The 20,302-nt window shown below is 36.3% G+C and overlaps 1 protein-coding gene across 1 annotated transcript in view; it reads right to left on the reverse strand.

Moving 5' to 3' along the window:
• The window catches only part of rnf121 (ring finger protein 121), a 108,551-nt gene that overhangs the window by 75,604 nt on the left and 12,645 nt on the right, over window positions 1-20,302 (reverse strand). The window lies entirely within an intron of this gene.

Below are 20,302 nucleotides of genomic sequence, written 5' to 3' on the forward strand. Positions count from 1 at the left end.
AAAATTTGTTTGTGTTCCTGTGGCTCAGTGGTAGAGCATTGCGTTAGCAGCGCAAAAGGTCGTGGATTCAATTCCCAGGGAGCACACATACTGACAAAAATATGTATAGCCTGAATGCACTGTAATTCGCTTTGGATAAAAGCATCTGCTAAATGCATAAATGTAAAAGTCTCTTAATTAACTTCTTGTTTATTGAACTGTTGTAAAAAAAAAATCTATATGTCATCATTCTGAGTTTTGTAGGAAAAATCTTCACTCTTCGTGTAATATTGATTTACTACATAAAATTATATAAATATATACATTTTCTGCCTCTATATCTTCAATTTTTTGTGATCATTCTAAATGCATTTTAACAGACTTAATCCCGCAGTGAAAGAACTCACTCTAAATGTGCGCACGCACTATTCTAATCTACTAGACTTCACGGTACTCTGTAGGAGTGTTTTGTTTGGTTTGTGGCAAAATACTGATAATGTCAAATCGCACATCGTTAAAACAACAATTATGATATTATCGCAGAAGATATATATATCACACACACTGCACCACTATCTTTTTGGCTAATTTGTGCAAAACCTTTTGCTAAACTGTCAAAGCTTCATTTTAACCATCAATGCAATAATGCAAGTATTTAGCTTACCTCTACATGCCTGCGAAGGGTTGATTTCTAGATTTTATAAGCTGTTAGTTTGGTCTCCCTAGGCAAAGCTTAGACTGCATAATAGACAATAAATGTGGGCAGTGGTTTACTTCATTTCCCTCGAGTACAACTTCAGCAGAATATGACGGGGTTTAATTTTCAAATGGGTCTGCACCACTAACGCCTGTCTTATCCGTCTGCATCTTACTTGTGATTTTAGTGCCAGTTTGCTCTCCTGCCCATTATTCATTGCAGTAGTTTCCAGGGAGTGATTTTTTTTTTCTATTCAGTAAGTAATGTGTTTTAAAATGTAGCAAAGTACAATACTTTAAACAAAATATACTTAAGTAAAAATTACAGATTTAAAAAAAAAATACTTTAAAAAGTAGTACACAAAAAAGCTACAAAATTACAGTAACGTGAGTAAATGTAACTTATTACTTTAACAGTATGAAGAGCAATGTGTAGCATTTTACCAGATTTTGTCCTACACCTATTCACTTTTATTTGTTCCCCACTAATGCTATTTCACTAAATGTTTAGATTTTATAAAATTGTGCACTCATAATTTTTCTAGAATATCATTTGCTGCTAAATTATCCACTAACCTAGTTTATAATAGCATTTTTGTCATAGATTATGATGATATTATAGTCCTTCACATCCACTGCATTCTCAAAATTATAGCCAGTTGACAATACCTAGGTGTAGAGGTCGACCGATATATCGGTCGGCCGATATATCGGGCCGATATTTGTCATTTTTTAATATATCGGCATCGGCCGATATCCGTGTTTAGTAGCGCCGATTTAAATTCAGGCACGTCGGCGGGCAGCCCCGTGTTATTGGTGCGGTGGAAAGTGCTGCTGCCGCATGTGAAGGACCCCAAGCCAAAACTTTTGGAAGATTCAACAACAGTCCTGGGAGATAAAGGTAGTCAGAGAATTTCACTCTGTAAATGAGGTGGAGTAGGTGGCAGCTCTCACAAACACTGCAGCGTAATTGAGGGCTACGTTACTCCGCCCCGCTCACAGACAGCACCGTGCTCGGAGAGAAAGCTGACCTGGAGCAGTCCAGAACGGTGAATGACATTTGTTCGGAAGCATGTTTTGATGCAGACAATAGCCAGGTTTCCATCCAACTCATTTGCATTTAGGGATGTCAATATTTAATCATTTCCGTTTAAATTAACAATCAATGAATAAGCTTAATGCTGCAAAATGCGTCTGCAGCGGAATTATTATTATGTGCAAAAGCCACTCGGAAAAAAAGCTTTCTCACCCGAATTAAAGGGGTTTTAGTCTGAATAAAATGTTAGTAGCAGGACTGTAAAATGAATATATGATTATGATCATTTGATAAAATGAAGGGAGCGCGCTGTACATTTGAGATCATTTTACTTGGTTGACTGTTTCCCGTCAAGGAGATCGATGAATGCGCCTCTTTAAAAGGTTTCGTGGTGCTCGTTGTTGTATTTTGAAACGCAGCTGCAATGTTTTCAAATGACACTATAGTATTAAAAATAAAATTATCCCAAACGTAGGCTAACTGTGGCGCTCGTGACTGTGCTGCGCAGTCATTGAACCGCTTTTTTCACATTAAACATTTTATGCGAGTATTAATGACCAGTACTTTATTTGATCCTGTTCTGCAAAATGTTTGATTTTAAATTTTTGCATTCCGGTAGGCCTATTTGTTTTAAAAAAATCCTGAATTTACAGTGCATTAGATCGTGACAGTGCATGCATGCGTGCGTGCAGACGAGGACGAGCGAGCGCGGGTTTGGCTAGATGTATTTGGAGGTTGTTGCTCACGTCTCGTTCTGCACATATCCAAATGTTTCCATATTCGCAATGTATCTGAATTTTAAACTATAATATTTTTTATTTTTTTAATGTAAACTAGACGGAAAAGATCAGCCTCTTCACATGAGCAAAAACGTCCTTGGCATAACAGCAGAGTGGACCAGTATACTACGGTCTGTTTAAACTGACCAGTGTAACCTTTTATATGTTTGGTTGACTGTACTTAATCTTAATAATGAACAGACTGCGATGTAAGTTTGAAGTTAGAATGCACTTTAGATTTTCTGTGTCATTTATACCAAACACAAATGTTGCTGTTTGCTAGTGTGTTTGCAGCACTACTATTATTTATTTTTTAAATATTCTATTTTTTATATTTTTCAGTTTAATTGATTTTTATTTATAAAATTTTATTTCTTTTATTTAAATGTGTATTTAAGTTTACATTTATGTTCCAACAAACTTGAAAATTCTGCTTGATAAATGCTCAAACGTTTATGTAAATGATTGACTTATATATATATATATATATAAGTCAAAACTTATTAAAATGACAAAGTAAATACACACCAATGACATTTAATAAGTAATCAACAATTTTGTAGAGAGTGATCAAATGACAGCTTTGACCTGAGATTTGGAACCAAATTACAGTGAGGTAAAAATGATTTCAGAAAGATGGCAGCATTATTGTTAGTTCTACACAGAGATTGGCTATTCTATTAGTAAAATCTTTTAACTTTAGCAAACTTAATTTCATCATATGCCTGTGGTGGCACCAAAAAAAATGTTTGGCCTCATATTTATTTTAAATTATGTATTTAAGCAACATCACATGAGCAGCAAGTGTAATACGAGTGCTGTTTTTTTTTCAAGAATATAAGTGCGATATTGATTTATTGATACTGATTTTACACAACAGTTCAATAAGTTAATATTGTGTTGTATTTCAGACTGATTGTATTTGTGTGATTGTATTTTGAGTCTGTTTTGCTCAGTCAAAAATGAAAATATTATGTGTAAAGCCACAGCACAATTGTTGTGAGTCTCTGAGTCACACAAAGCGGTGATTAATTTCTGAATGAATCCACATTTTATAGTTTACCCAAAAACTCAAATTGTATCATTATTTACTTGCTCCCTTAATCATTTATTATTTTACTGGGCAGAATATTCACCTTTCAAAAGGACAATGACACTAAGCACATAACAAGACTGGCTTATGGAAAACTATGTGAATGTTCTTGAGTGGGCCAGCCAGAGCCTGGGCTTGAACTAGGGCTGATCCGAATACCATTTTTTGAGCTTCGATAGTAATCAACACCGAATATTCGGAGGGAGGGGCTGAACATATTCTTCTCTCTAATAAAGGCAGGAATCTCTGTGTCTGTCTGTCTGTTTGCATTTTTATTATATCGAGAACAGTTCATCCAATCAACTTCATGCGTGGCGGGTGTGTTGCTGCGGACCTAAGGGGGTGCAGTGTCTCATTTGGCGCAATAAGGACACGCGGCATGTTCAGAATGAATAAACCTTTAATAACTACAGCACGAGCCTGAAGCAGCGTGCCTCATGCAGGCAGGGCTTATATGCTCCGAGAACAGACACTGCACTGGTGATACAAAACACACAGGTCTGTTAAAAGCAATACTTTTAATATAGACAAATTATTATTAGGCTGGGTTACTGTACTTTTCTTCTTTTTTTTTTTTTTTTTATGGCTGCCGTATTCGCAAGTATTTTCCAAGCAAATTAAGTGCATGTTTTTATAATGTGTAAAATTACTGATTAACATGGCGGATAAATGCAGCTCGTTTTTTTTTTTTTTTTTTTTTTTTACACCAACAGTAGTGATGCCCTGGTCGAATTTTTTTCCAACCCGCGGGTGCCGCTTTTATGAAATTATTTGGCCCGACCCAGGCTGCCCCGCAAATAAAGTAAAATTTCTTTACCCGCCCCGACCAGACCCGCGGGGTCCGCGGGCTAAGAGATGACCCACACATCGGGGACATCACGCAAGTTACGTTTCTACGTAGACCTTCGTATTGTTACCTTATAAAGGACCTAATAAAATATATAAAAAATATATATTCCAAATATTTAATACAGGCTATAGGGAATTGCACGCAACAAACATGTATTTTTTTTGTTTTGTTTTTAATGACCCGCCCCAACCCGACCTGCGGGTTACCCGCAGGGTCCGCGGGTTATGAGACAACCCGCGCATCACTAATAGGCAGGGCCGGATTAAGGTGGGTGCTATTGATGTTGTAGCCTTAGGCCCATTCCTGAAATAGGCCCAGATGAAAACAGACTGAATTTTCCGGAAGATGAACAGTTTTCCTTTGCTATATTAACCTCAAAATAATTCTTACAATGAAATTTGGAGTCCGACTTTCAGACACCTATACACATCTTTACTTATACAGTTACTATTATTCTATATTCTTTGCACTGTGACATTACTGACATAACTATAACGTCGTTGTGTTTATTGTTAACCGAAGATTTCAAGTTAATGCTATAAATTTTACGTTAAGCAGTTTACTTAGTCACTTTGTGATATCTTTTATACTGTTTGCACACGCTTGCTATGGATGCAATGAAGCTTTTGTCGAAAATTCCAAAATTGAGTTCATACTTCTTGGAAGTCACACTGGTGGTGAGACAGACCAGTGCGCTGAGCTGATACAGTTTGCTGCATTTATGCGCACTCAGGAACCGATGACTGTGAACGAATCAGCAGAGCTTACCACGTACAAGCTTTAGTCATCATTGAATCTTTCTCATACATTTCCAAACATCTGTAATGTCTGTTTTTGTTTCATGTTCTTGTTTTAATGTCTTTTATTTTGTAGTTTGATTCCTGCTGCTAGTGTCATGCTTCCCTTTCCTCATGTATCTCTGCCTTGTGTATGTGTCATGTTCTCATTGGTTATTGTCTTGTCATGAGATTCCCTTGCCTGTGTGTTATGCTCTGATTGGTTCTCTTGTTCATTGTGTCATGTTCTGATTGGTTGTCTTGTTTCCCATTGGTTTGTTCATGTCATGTGACCCTCATTGTCTGGTATAAGTAGCCATGTCTTTGTCATTGTCTTTTGTTGTGTTTTAATGTTGTAACCTGCTGTCGGTTCGTCTAGTCTGTTCATGTCAAGTCAAGTCTACTCATGTCAAGTTTGTTTCATACCTCATCAAGTCAAGTCTGTTGATGTCAAGTCAAGTCCAGTCAAGTCTTTGTTTCTTGTTTGGATTATGTTTGGATGTTTAAATCACTTATAAATAAACTGCTCTTGGGTTCTCACTACGCTCGCCTTCAGTTGTTATCATTACAATGTCAAAATTGGGTTGTGCAATATCTCTGTGCATGATGGTGTCCAATACCTCCGGCGAAGGGAGCTTCTCAAAGTTGGGAATAGTCAAAGGAGAGCTGCGGTCCTCAGACCCTTCTCCTCGATGGGGCAGGAAAGGCTAAGCATGCTGGCACTTATGAGCATGAGCTGCTGCGCAGCCTTGACTTCACTGACACGATCAAAGAATTTGTGCTTGCTAAGGCTCGAAAAACAGCAATATAAGTAAGCAGCACTATAGTGCAGTAGTGAGAGTGACAATATGCCTAGGTTAAGTAGATCTGGTTTAGCCTTTTCTGCATTAAGTGCATTTTTTCAGACAATTGCTATTGAATGTTGATGTTACATAGCTTGATGTTAATCTCGAGTTGTTACAATAATACGTTGTTAATATTATTATTCATGTTCAATAAAGGCTGGCTGGTTGCGTCGCAAGCAATTAAAGCGTTAGTTTACCCGAGAATGAAAATGTATGTATCTAATCAGAAAGAATCATGAGCAGCAACCTTTTTATTTTGGGTATGTCATTTCTGTCTGTATGCTGAAAATGGGGGGTGACTGGTAAGGGGTTAATCACGATCTTGACACACACAGACATGCTTTACAGTCATAAATGCATTCAGTATAAATTTGAAACATAGTTCCAAAAGAAAACCAATGAGAGCTTTATCAAAATGTTGTAACATGCCTCTAGAACAGACATAAGTCAAAATAATCACTAAGTAAAGATGTCAAACAAAATGTCTAGACATACGGCAAAAGAATAAATAAATAAAATAAAATAAATCTAGTGTCATGGGTTTTTTTTTTTTTTTTTTAATAAATAAATAAAATAAAATAAATCCAGTGTCCAGGGCTTTTTTTTCTGAAATATATTTATTGCCCAAGGTTTACACGTACTCCGTTTGCAGTCCGTATACAGTATGTGTATGCGGTGCGGAAGCAGCAGCGAGAGCACATTATTGTAATGTGAATGCACATTAAAATAAAGCTCAAGCACGAATCTCTCCGCTTACACAGACATGCTTTATGGTTTTTAATGAATTCAGTGAATCTTTCTCAGCTTGAATGTGGTTTCGTCCGGAGTGCATTCTGATTGGATCGGATAGCATACTGCGGGAGGTCGGGCCCGCAGAAAATCGTGCTATAAAGCGATTTAGAAATCGCGCACGCTCAAATCGTGATTTTATTACGATTTCAATTAATCGCACAGTCCTAGCTTGAACCCAATCAAATATTTCTGGAGAAACCTGAAAATGTCTGTCAACCCCCCACACAACCCGGCAGACCTTGTGAGGTGAGGAGAAAAATGACAGGTAATTGCCAATTGCAAAAAAAGACGCATCATACCCAAACCATGGGGTCCCACACAATTGTGTGTTTTGCTTGGTAGGTAAACATGCTACTGTTTGTGTGCTTTTACGTTACTAACCTTTAACATTACCTTACTTGCTACCTCATTTTCCAACCATATTTAGATAGGCTTATAAATTACACACTATGTAGCACTATTATATAATGAATGTCTGCTGATGTTTGATAATACAATATTCGCAGAGGCATTTCGCCTTTACCATGAGATACCGATCTCGGTGTTGTAACCATAGACAGTAAAAGAAATGGACACAGCGACCCTGTTGGATTCAACGGAGACAAGTGAAGTCAATTAGAAGCATGCACTTCCTGGGGGTCGAGCGTACTGCGCAGACTCAAACTCAGCTTGATGACGTAAATGTCATGTAAATGAGCAACCTGTCTGACAATTGTAAGTCTTCTAATCGCTGTGCCAAGAGAAATCTGAATCACCCACCAAATCTTGCAGACGTTGTTGAATAATTTTGTCCAGTTGCTTTTATGGACTCTCTATGGGCTTCTCCCTTGACTTCATGCCTCCACGTCCCCCCGATTGCCTCATAGACAGTAAAAGATTGTCTGCGAGCTTCTCCTCCTGTCCATACGGTAATTTCTCTACTGTGCGACATAGAGTCGCAGGTTATGACGCAATCGTTAGCCTATTTTTACAAAAACTGCTTCTACTGAGCCATAACGTAAGATACAAGGTAATGGGGCCTTTTATACATTTTCGTGTTTCTTTAGAAATAATGAATGGACAAATGGAGTCTTTAAACGCCTCAGATGTAAAGTTATTCGCTGTCAAATTGACGCCAAAATAAATAGGAGTCAATGGAATGCTAATAGCAGGTGGGGGTCCGCTAGCCAATGGCGGCGCCCAGGGATGCTTCAATAAAATATGAAACCCTGCCCCCCTGGTTGTAACAGCCCATAGTTATTTCACCATGCATTAGAGTGGGTTGCAGTTCTACTACCATCCTCTAGGGGCTCTAAGCCGGACACCTCCTCTAATATAAACACAGGTGTAGTAGTAGAGGGAGTAGTATTCAAGTTACAAAAAATGGGGATACAAGGAATGATGTTTAACTGGATACAACAGTTTTTTTACTGAAAGATCATTTAAAGTTAAGGTGGGAAATGAAGTGTCAGAATCATACAATATAGAGTGTGGATTACCGCAAGGTAGAGTAATTAGTCCAACTCTATTCAACATTATGATTAATGACAATTTTTAAAGGGGTCATATGATGCTGCTAAAAACATTATCTTGTGCATTTGGTGTAATGCAATGTGTATATGCGGTTTAAGGTTCAAAAAACACATTATTTTCCATATAATGTACATTATAGTTTCTCCTCTATGCCCCGCCTTTCTGAAATGAGTCGTTTTTTACAAAGCTCATCAGTCTGAAAAGCAAGGTGTGCTCTGGTTGGCCAGTTATTCAGTGCGTTGTAATTGGCCTAATGCCTCAAGCGTGTGATGGAAATGTTACACCCCTGTTTTTATTTATTTTATTAAAATTTGTGTGTGTGTACTTCTAACATGTTTGGTTGGTAAAATGAATGTTGTAAATTCAAATCAGAGCATCTTCCATGTCTGGAATGGATGTATTCTTCAGTCTATAAGGTAACAATTATATAATAAGATAACCTTGTTTGAAATGGGTTTGGCTAAAAGAAAATTTTGGTTTCATCTATACTGCTAGGTACTTGTACTATACACTGGGTTAAACAGAATTGCATTACTAAAAAGAGACTAAAATACAATTTTCATTGACTAAAACTAGACTAAATGTCATCAGTTTTCGTTGACTAAAACTAGACTAAAATAGTCATGGATAATTCTGACTAAAATGAGACTAAAATGCTCAGACTTTTAGTTGACTGAAACTTGACTAGACTAAAAAGAGTATGAACGTGACTAAAACTAATAAAAACTAAAATGACAGCTTCACACAAAGACTAGACTAAAACTAAAATTAAAACAGGTCGCCAAAAACAACACTATCCTTAACATACTGTGATGCCGTCTCCCAGGCAAACAGCACAAGACTCAGTCCAGCTGCTCTGCTTGTGCACATCCCATCATCGGTTCTCTTTTAGCAGTTCAGTCAATGTACTGTTAGGAGTAAATGAATACCTCGGGATATTGGTTTATTTTTCATCAGAGGGAGTATAAGGCACGTTTATAAACCGAATAGATGAGACAAAACCAATAAAACCCATTACAAACGAGGCATTTGTTGCATCCAGTGGGGACATAATTACGGATTATAATGTGTTATACTGTTCTATTTTACGCGTTGCATTGCGTATCGCGCTGCGTAACCAGAAAACCATGTCTGCATTTGTGATCTAAGAAACAACAAGCCTACTCTACTGCTCAAAACTCGCATTTGAATCATCATTGGCAAATTATTTAAATATAAAAAATTTACTCAGAAGCACCAGACTGTCCTTGCAAAGTTTGAACTGCCCAACTTAATAGAAACAGCCATTGTGCCACAGACGCATTGCAGGCTACTGGTTCAGGAAACAGTCCTCATCCTCCATAAAATGCACAGCACACATCTGAATATCTCTGCTGGACTTTTCTGGAACAGTGTTGAAATACAACTTATCCACTGATTTCTAGTCATGTCCTCTTTTGCAAGGGCAAACAAAGTTTTACTTCAACACAGTGTCTCCACAACATGGCAGCAGCGGCAACAGAGAGAATAAACATTACGCCTTCTTTCTTTGCATGAACATTTGGGCGGTGTTATGCAAATCTTCCCACATAGTGATGTAGAGATGTGGGGGCATGTTAGAACGAGCTGTTTTAGGGGGTGTGGTTGACTCTTAACTTTTATAAAGAATATCTCTTTGGATTTGAGACTGTAGTCTTTGCAAATTTACAGATCTTCTTTATTCACCAAGAGCTTGTAACACTCCAAAGAGAAAGGAAAAATTGAAATCGCATCATATGACCCCTTTAATGGAATACATTTAGGAAATGGAGCTGCTTTATATGCAGATGATGGTACATTAGGGAAAAGGGGAAGAAATATAGATAATATAACATGAGTTCTTCAAAAAGCAATAACAGAGGTGGAAAGATGGTCCATAACATGGGGTTTTAAGTTATCTGTCAGTAAATCGAACTGTAACTAAAACCTCGATGGCGCCGCAGACGGCTGCTTTTTTTATTGGATGTTGTGTGTTTGTGCTGTTTTTTTTGGTTTTTAGTGTTTTTTGTTTGTCAAACACGATCAGTTTCACCAGGGATGAACTGCTGAACATTCGGCAGAACACACCAGAAAATCTTTTATTTATTTGTTACCCCTCCATCCAAGAACATCTCTGCATCTTACTCTATTCTAATCCATTGTCATCTATAGCACAACTGTTCATACAATTTATTTATTTGCAATTTGTTTTTTGTTGTTGTTGTTGTCTCTGTGTACTGGAAGCTTATGTCACTAAAACAAATTCCTTGTATGCCTAAGCATACTTGGCAATAAAGCTCTTTCTGATTCTGATTCTGATGTTTTTCTCAAGGAAAAATATTCCTGAAAATACCAAACTGTACCTGTGTGGAAATCCATTAGAAAAAGTGTCAGTAATTAAATACTTAGGATTATAGTTTGATAGCAAATACACATGGAGAACACACAAATATGATAGAGAATAAAAGCAAAAAAGTTATAAATTTGATGAGGGCTATATCAGGATGTGGAGCAGATATCTAGATAGATATCTAGATAGATAGATAGATAGATAGATAGATAGATAGATAGATAGATAGATAGATAGATAGATAGATAGATAGATAGATAGATAGATCCAGGAAGGGGTTTTGGGTGGACAATAAAAGGTGAAGTGCATAAATATAAATTATCAGAAACGGTGTTAGGACCATCTGTAGCAAAAGGAATAATCCCACCATGGTTATTTCCTATGGCAAAGGTAGATATAAATTTAAACAAAAATAAAGAAATATATGAAAATAATACTTTTTTAATTATCAGGTCTATCAAATTATCAGGTCTATCAAAAAAGGATTTTTTCTTTCAAAACTATGAAAGCCAGTCGTGGAAAAAATCACAGCTTTTTTTTTTTTTGCAAAGAGGGCAAGAATGGATGACAGTGAGAGTGACAGGTAATATCTGTGTCTGATAATTGCATAATCTGTAAATAGATAAATTGTGATACCTTTGACATTTCAAATATACCTTGGGTATCGATGATGTTTAGATGTAAAATAAGTTGTAATTGCTTTCTTTTACTATCTAGCCTGACAGTGATCGTTTTTTCGTGAATAAATAGGATAAGGAAAAAAAAAAAAAAAAAAAAAAAAAAAAAATTCACAAACTGTTTTTTTGTATTTATTTTAAATGTAACATTTATTGTAAGTATTGGGCTTGCGGATCATGTGGGTACTAGGGTACTCTTTGCTGTGTGTGGATGACCATGTCGGTCAGCCACCACCGAAGACCAATTTTGACCCAGGAAAAACCCTGTTGAGGTCCAGTGAAAAGTTTCCACAGTCAGCGATGGTTTGGGGTGCCATGTCATGTTGGTCCACTGTGTTTTCTGAGGTCCAAGCCAAGGTCAACGCAGCAGTATACCAGGAAGTTTTAGAGCACTTCATGCTTCCTGCTGCTGACCAACTTTACGGAGATGCAGATTTCATTTTCCAACAGGACTTGGCACCTGCACAGAGTGCCATAGCTACCAGTACCTGGTTTAAAGACCATGGTATCCCTGTTCTTAATTGGCCAGCAAACTCGCCTGACCTTAACCCCATAGAAAATCTATGGGGTATTTTGAAGAGGAAGATGCGATATGCCAGACCCAAGAATGCAGAAGAGCTGAAGGCCACTATCAGAGCGAACCTGGGCTCTCATAACACCTGAGCAGTGCCACAGACTGATCGACTCCATGCCACGCCGCATTGCTGCAGTAATTCAGGCAAAAGGAGCCCCAACTAAGTATTGAGTGCTGTACATGCTCATACTTTTCATGTTCATACTTTTCAGTTGGCCAAGATTTCTTAAGTAATATTCTAATTTTCTGAGATACTGAATTTGGGATTTTCCTTAGTTGTCAGTTATAATCATCAAAATTAAAAGAAATAAAAATTTGAAATATATCAGTCTGTGTGTAATGAATAAATATAATGTACAAGTTTCACTTTTTGAATGGAATTGGTGAAATAAATCAACTTTTTGATGATATTCTAATTATATGACCAGCACCTGTATGTATTGTAAGTCATTTTAATGTCTATTGTTTACTTGGGTCTATTTTTATTACCACAAAAAAAAAAAAAAAAAAGTTTCTGATATGTTCTGATATGTGACCCTGGACCACAAAACCAGTCTTACGCCGCACAGGTATATTTGTAGTAATATCCAACAATACATTGTATGGGTCAAAATTATCGATTTTTCTTTTATGACAAAAATCATTAATATATTAAGTAAAGATCATGTTCCAGATATTTTGTAAATTTTCTACCATAAATATATCAAAACTTAATTTTTTTTTTAATAATATGCATTGCTAAGGCAGTTTCCTCAATATTTAGATTTTTTTTTGCACCCTCATATTCCAGATTTTCAAAAAGTTGTATCTCCACCAAATATCGTCCTATACTAACAAGCCATACACCAATAGAAAGCTTATTTGTTCAGCTTTCAGGTGATGTATAAAACTGAATTTTATAAAATTGACCCTTATGACTGGTTTTGTGGTCCAGGGTGACGTTTATTGTAGCAAACAAAATCAAATTACTCACCCAGAAACAGATTCATCCAGTTACAAAACAAGTCTTTATGAGTGAGTCATTATTTGTTTAACTGTCTAATGGTTTATTTTTCTTAACAACTGTGAAAGAACCATGACCTCTATTAACCCTCTGGAGTCTAAGGGTATTTTTGGGGCCTGCAGAAGTTTTGTCATGCCCTGACATTTGTGCTTTTTTCAGTTTCTTATAAATATCTAAATGGCTAAAGTCTAATCTCACTGTGGTCTGTAATAATTTGTGTGTAGTATTTTTTTAGATTAGGGATGTCAAATTTCGATTATTTCCCATGATCGATCGTCGTTTAAATTAACGATCAATTAATCGATTAATCGTTTAACCTTAATGCTGCAAAATTGCTCTATTGCATGCAGAGAATTGCATGCACGCAGTCACCGGGCTATAATAATATGTGAGCAGCATGTATGTACATTAGGGATGTCAAATTTCGATTATTTCCATGATCGATCGTCGTTTAAATTAACGATCAATTAATCGATTAATCGTTAACCATAATGCTGCAAAATGCTCTATTGCATGCACGCAGTCACAGGATGGCACAGGATGTGCCAAAGCCCCACAAACACACACACAACACTTTCTCACTTGAATTAAAGGGATTTTAGTCTGAATAAAATGCTAGTAGCAGGATTATAAAATGAATAGATGTGATTAAGATCATTTGATAAAATAAAGAGAGCGCGCCATACTTTTGAGGTAATTTTAGTTTGTTGACTGTTTTCTATCCCGCACGTAGACCGCTGAACTCGGCCTCTTTAAATGAATTTTGTGGTGCTCGTTGTTGTATTTTAAAACACAATTGCAATGTTTTCAAATGACATTATGGTATTTAAAATAAAATTATCCCAAATGGATCTGTGGCGCGCGTGTGGCTGCGCTGCACATTAAGTGAAGTACATCGGCGCTGATGCAGCAAAACACTGTTTGCTCACATTAATTTGATCCAGCTGGATTCTGTCCTATAAAATGTCAGATTTTTTACTTTTGCATTCCGGTAGGCCTATTTGTTTTTAAAAATCCGGCATACAGTGCATTAGATAGTGACAGTGCATGTGTGCAGACGATGACGAGCGAGCGCGGCTTTGGCTAGATTTATGTCTCATTCGGCACAAATCCAAATGTTTCCATATTTGCAATGTATTTGAATATTAAACTATTATTTATAATGTTAACTAGGCTTGTACGCATTCGCATCTAGACGGAAAAGATAATCCTCTTCACATGAGCAAAAACGTCCTTGGCATAACAGCAGAGTGAACCGGTATAAGGTCTATTTTAAACTGACCAGTAACCTTTTAAATGTTTAGTTGACTGTATTTGTTTTGATAATGAACTGACTGCTATGTAAGTTTGAATTGCTAGAAAATACGTGTGCTCCAGGCTCCGGAGCGATCGAAACAGCTGAGACAGAAAAAAAAAAAAAAAAAAAAAAAACTTTTCCGCAAAAGTTTTTACTTTCATTTGTGCGCACAACACAATAAAAAACAGAAGAAGATTTGTGCTCTTGTAAAATAAAAGCAAACAAAACAGAATGCGTTGCCATCCTTTTTTTTTTTTTTCCGTGAACGTATGGAGCGCCGCCACACTTCTGTTGTTTTAAATCCGTTATCTTAATTATTTAAGTCGGATTTATTTCGCATATTTAAAAAAAAAAAAAAAAAAGTTATTTTTATGTTGGGCATATTACTTATGTAGGCTATACATTTTCCTTAAAGCATCATATTTTGTCCCAGGGCTTGAGAACCTGTGCACTAGTTGTGAGCGATGGCGTCACCGTTTAGTGACATCACTGAATGCTCCGGGAAAACGTCATTGTCGGTCACAGCGTCTTTTAATCGCTGTTTTGAATCCAGCAATTATTTATTTACAAATTATAAGCTCTGATTATGGACAAGTGTGGTATAAAAGCTTTGTTTATTAGAGGAATAATAGGATAATGTTAGATCGTGACCATGCCTCTGGATGCGCTCGAGCCCATAGCCTTCATTTACGCGGCTTTGTTCTGGTTTGCCGGTTAGTCACTAATTTCCACAAATTCAATAACATATAGGCATCGTTTCTTTTCCTAAATCTTCACAGTCCTCTAATTTCGCAGGTTTATTTTATTATCTTGTCACTTTTAATCACTGTTTTCGCATCTCTTACTGTGGTAAACATGGGAAGGGAAATTAAAGATTTCATGAATTAGGAATTCGTTCTATTTATTAGTTTGTTCCCTTAATTAGTTAAATCATGGGTTATTTAGGGAACAAAAATTAATGAAACATGGACAATTGCCACAAATTAATAAGTCGTAGGAACGAATTAACAAGTAATAGGATAGCCTTTCTGTCCTGTGTCCCGCAACCCTGCAAAGCGCATGATATGCTTTTTAGGTTGAATAACTTTTATGTTGTTTCTATTTTAATGTAGGCTACTTTAAAGTTTAAATCACGTTAAAAGCTTAATTTGTACATTGTGAATGAATGATGATGTTTTTACTGCTACCGTCACCGTCACTCACAGCGCTCGCACGTGTTCTGCGCATGAGCCGCACGCAGCCCAACATTAAAGCGGTTAACCGACCATCGACAGCCTTAATCGATTGCATCTCTTATCGACAATTAATCGATCGTCGATTAATCGTTGACATCCCTAATGTACATGATTGTGTTTTTGAGAAAAAAAATGTTATGCGTGGTTAGTGAAAAACTAAAAATGTTAAATCACTTGAAAAAGGCAATAAAACACATACAGAAAATTGGTTGCCCGGGACTTTTGAGAACTGGAGCTTGTAGCCTAGATTTTTTTTTTTCTAAATGATGTGAAAATCATCTTGTTTACTCACTTACAGAAACCAATATATTGATTTAAATTTTTCTAAGACACTTTTTGTTGGTAAAAGTCATAAGCGAGTAGGCGTCAACTATCATGAATTCACACCTGAGAAGACAAAGGCCTGCATAATGAGCTGCATAATGAGCCATTCAGTCAGCTGTGTCACTGAGAGGGATGAGTTACAAGAAAGAATGTGAGGACAAAATAAATGTAAATAATTTTATATTTGTAGTTTATTTAGAATATATTTAATTATCCCACAACATAATTTAACCCTTGTGCATTGTTCAAATTCACTACCCTTTCGTTATGTTCGTGGATGAAAACATCCACTAAATTAAACTGCTGTAAAAATGTATCAGATAAATATTTTTTCTAATTTTTTTGCATAAATCTGTTAATCAACCTCAATCCTGATCAAAATTACCAAATGTTTAAAAAAAAATCCAAGATTTTAACTCTTTAATTACCTAAATGATGTCACTGATTTTTGGGGAAAAAAAACACACAAAATGACATATTTTCAATATAAAAAGTGATTGTGGGCTAGATTTTTTTTTACCTTTTATCAGTCTTGGGCATGTCAAAGATTAGTAACAACTTTGGCTTTGCTGCATTGTTTAGTTTTTTTTGTGCAGCATTAGATTTTAATTTTTTTCTCCCTCATTTGTTGTTTGTGGCTGTTTTTTGCCCCACTGACTTCCATTATAACGACATTTTTGATTGCAAAGCCATGACAACCATATAATCATGCATTTCTTGATTGTTTGTGGTTTTCCCTTTTGGTAAGAGGTAAAATGTGTTATTTTTACAGTTGATCACTAGGTGGGACCATTAACCCTTTTAGATAGGCCTGTGCAAAAAAAGGTTTAGTTTCTGGCTTGTATATGGAGTTATATGGAGTATAACAGCAAATTATAGTGTTTGTGGTGTGTGTGAGATTCTTGATTGTTGGTGGTTTTCCCTGTTGGGAAGAGGTAACATTTGTTATTTTTTACAGTTGATCACTAGGTGGGACCATTAACCCTTTAGATAGGCCTGTGCAAAAAAAGGTTAGTTTCTGATTTGTATATGAAGCTATATGGAGTATAACAGCATTTTTTTCCCCCAGTTTCAGTAACACATTGGAATTTAAACTGGGAATTGATAAGAATCAGAATCAGCAAAATCAGAATTTGATCAAATTTAAATGATACCCAACCCTAGTTACAATTACAATAATTTTCCCCCAGTATCAAAAACACACTGGAATTGAAACTGGGAATTGGTAAGAATAAGAATCAATAAGCAGAATCATAATTCGATAAAATTCAAATGATACCCAACCCTAGCTACAATTACAATCAGGCAAGAACTAGGACCCACGTTAATAATGAAAAAAACTTTCCAGCGCTGAATAGATGAGTGGGAAGGCCTGAAAAAGGATGCAAAGGTTTCTTTGTTTCTGCTCAACATGTGAGTAACAATGGTTTTACTATCTTTCACAGAACCAAGATAGGCTATGCTTTTGTCGTAATATTAGCTGTAGTAACAGGTAACACCAGTTGTTACTCATTGCCTGTGATGCATTTGAGAACAGAAGTGTTTGAGAATGTAAAAGGCGGAGCAAAGAAGGGAGGAGTTTTTTGGGGGGCAGGAGTGTGGGTTTTTTTGGTGAGGGGGTTGATTTCAAATATTAACAGTAGGGGTGTAACAATTCACTCGTTTTCTTGATGCATCGATTACAAACCCTGACTATGCAATGCATGGATCTTGAAACTTGCAATAGTCGATAAATCAATTAATCATACGATAAAAAAAAATGAGCTCAATAATTTTTCTTTTTTTAATTTTTTTTTTTTTTTAAATGTAACATGTCATGATGTGGGGTTAGTCTGGGACGCAGCCTGTGGACAGCCCGGGCCAGAAAACACCCTCTCCGATGGCACAGATGTCCCAGGAACTAAGAGATAACTTCTCGCTAGAGTGGCCAGCTTTGGGAAGCGCCTTTCATTTGCTTGTGGATGTTTGCATCGCAAGTGATATTGCATTGTACTTGCACTACTGCTTTATTTTAATACCGCGTGCCGTAGCATATTTTGCAAGTAACTTCGTTGCCCTTTCTGTCGAAATGGTCCCACATAGTAGCCTACTTTACACTCGCTTTATTTGGCTTGCTCAGCTAAATATGTCTGTAGGCGTGTGGTTGCGCGTGTCAACGGGCCCAGTGAGTTAACACACACACACACACACACACACACACACATACATATATATACATACACATATATACATATACATATATATATACACATATATACATATACATATACATATACAGTAGGTGGCCATCCAAAACGTTGCTTCTACCGCCGCTCGTACCGCCGCCGCGGCGTCTGCAAAGTGCATTTGCAGCTTTTGACCGCTGAGTGGCGCTTTAATCACAAGTTTTTCAAACAAGCGCATCAAAGCACATTTTCGCAAATAGACATCAGCTTTTGCCTCACCGAAGTGTTATATTTTGACTGCAGTCGGGGGGAAAATGAAAGAAAACATATTTAATATTACAGATGAAAGTTTAGTCCTTATGAAGATATGTGCGTTTCTTAGAACGAATTCAAGCAGGATAAATGTCAAGCCTATGAGCATGTGCTTATATTTTCTCTACACCATATTTTAGATTAGACACATTTAAATAGTTTGCAGTATTATTTATATAATATGAATTATGGGTTATATTATTAAAAAGAAAATGTGGTTTTCTTTGCATCGGAGCATTAAAAGTGGTAGCCTATTGTGAGCCAGGCTTGCGTGTTTTATAAATTATTTTCTTTATTTTAGTAAAACATGAGGCACTGTATAATTTCGCTCCCATTATTTAGGCCTAATTAAAACAAGAAACAAATAAATTAAACCTGCACAATTTAACTAAATCATTGAAACACTAAAGAGTGGACTGATTAATAAAACGTCCACTTTACTTGCTTTCATATAAATGAAGTAAAGTAAAAATAAATACATAAAATAAATAAATAAAATGCAGCCGCATTTAAATGCAGGTTTGTATAATATTCCGTAAAATATCAGTGCAAGATTTGCTCTGCGCATGATGCTGAGTGCACGTGCAGCATTTATTCTTATTTGTCTACATATTTTATCTTCATTACAAATCTTGGTTTGTTTTATTTTGGATAATTGCATGTAAAAAAATTATTTACTTTGTAATGCATATGCAAATTGTGAATTATTCTTCATATTCAAGTGTTTGTGCAAAAATTATCAATGCGCATGACAGGGAGGCGCCCTCTCGATCACGTGATTATATGTAATAATAATGAAATAACTGAAAATTGTGGTGTCTCACATACATGAGAAATATATCTACAGAAAGCTTGAAATGTCTTTTTAACGAATCAATTCAAAACGAAAGCATTATGTAATCTGTGAAGGTTGTATTTCTCTTTAAAGGCGCGTCCATGTGGAGAGAGTCAGCACTGAATTTCATCTTGCAGCCGACAAGAAAACATTTGTTTATTAATAAATACTTAAAATGTCTCGTATTTCATAATTATTAGGCTACTTCTGCCTGTGCTTTGTGACAAACTTAATACATGTTCTTGAGCGTGGAATATATTAAGGCTGGATTATAGTTGTAAATTTAATATAAACTTGCGATTAGTTGAATAATGACAAATGAACAACTAGTAACTAGAAAAATCTTACGTGGGAAACAGACCTATTAAATACCCTCTAGACATCTCTGTTAAAGTTTTTAAAGCATTTTATACGCGTTTGCATAAATTCTTCTTTCAGAACGGTCTGTAATGGAGAGATGCCTTAACACTGATTTTTCCTCTGAAGCACAAAAACGAAAATGTAAATAAAATAAATATTTTATGTTTTGAGAATGATTGGGCTCAACCCTCCCCAGCGCGTTTGAGACATGCTGCCGAGCAGAGTATGAGCAGTGTGGTGTTATTCTGACTGGAGCAAGGAGCGGATTTTTTAAAAGTCGGAGCGTCGTGGTTTTCACTCACTGCAGCACCACTCCATCACGAATACAATTCATGCCAACAGCCCGTAATGTAACTGCATATATAGCAATAATTCACATGATAAACATATTTAGTTATAGCTTGATACACATAATCTCTCTGATCAGAAGACTATAATGACGGCAATAGTCAAGCGGGATGTTACAGGCTAGTTCTCAAGGAGTTTGTCTTCCTTTTACTGATATTTTCGGGGGTTATAAAGCATGATTTAAACAGATACAACACATTCACACGTAATCGCTGTCGCAATAATGCATTCAAACAAATGCAATCTTACAGTAGGCTACTTCATCTGTATCAGATTTTGAATGAGAAATCTGTAACAAATGCATCGATCTGTAGATAAAATAACTGACGAAAATGTGAACTTATTTTCATCACAAACAAAATTTGCACAGCAGAAAGCAGCAATTATACCTTTTAATGCTGACTATTTTATTAGTTTGGCGTTTGGTAGGAGAAAAAGTTCGCACACAATAGCCTAATCCCTTTGAA

Source organism: Cyprinus carpio, chromosome B21, assembly GCF_018340385.1.
Source record: "Cyprinus carpio isolate SPL01 chromosome B21, ASM1834038v1, whole genome shotgun sequence".
NCBI classification, from domain to species: Eukaryota; Metazoa; Chordata; class Actinopteri; order Cypriniformes; family Cyprinidae; genus Cyprinus; species Cyprinus carpio.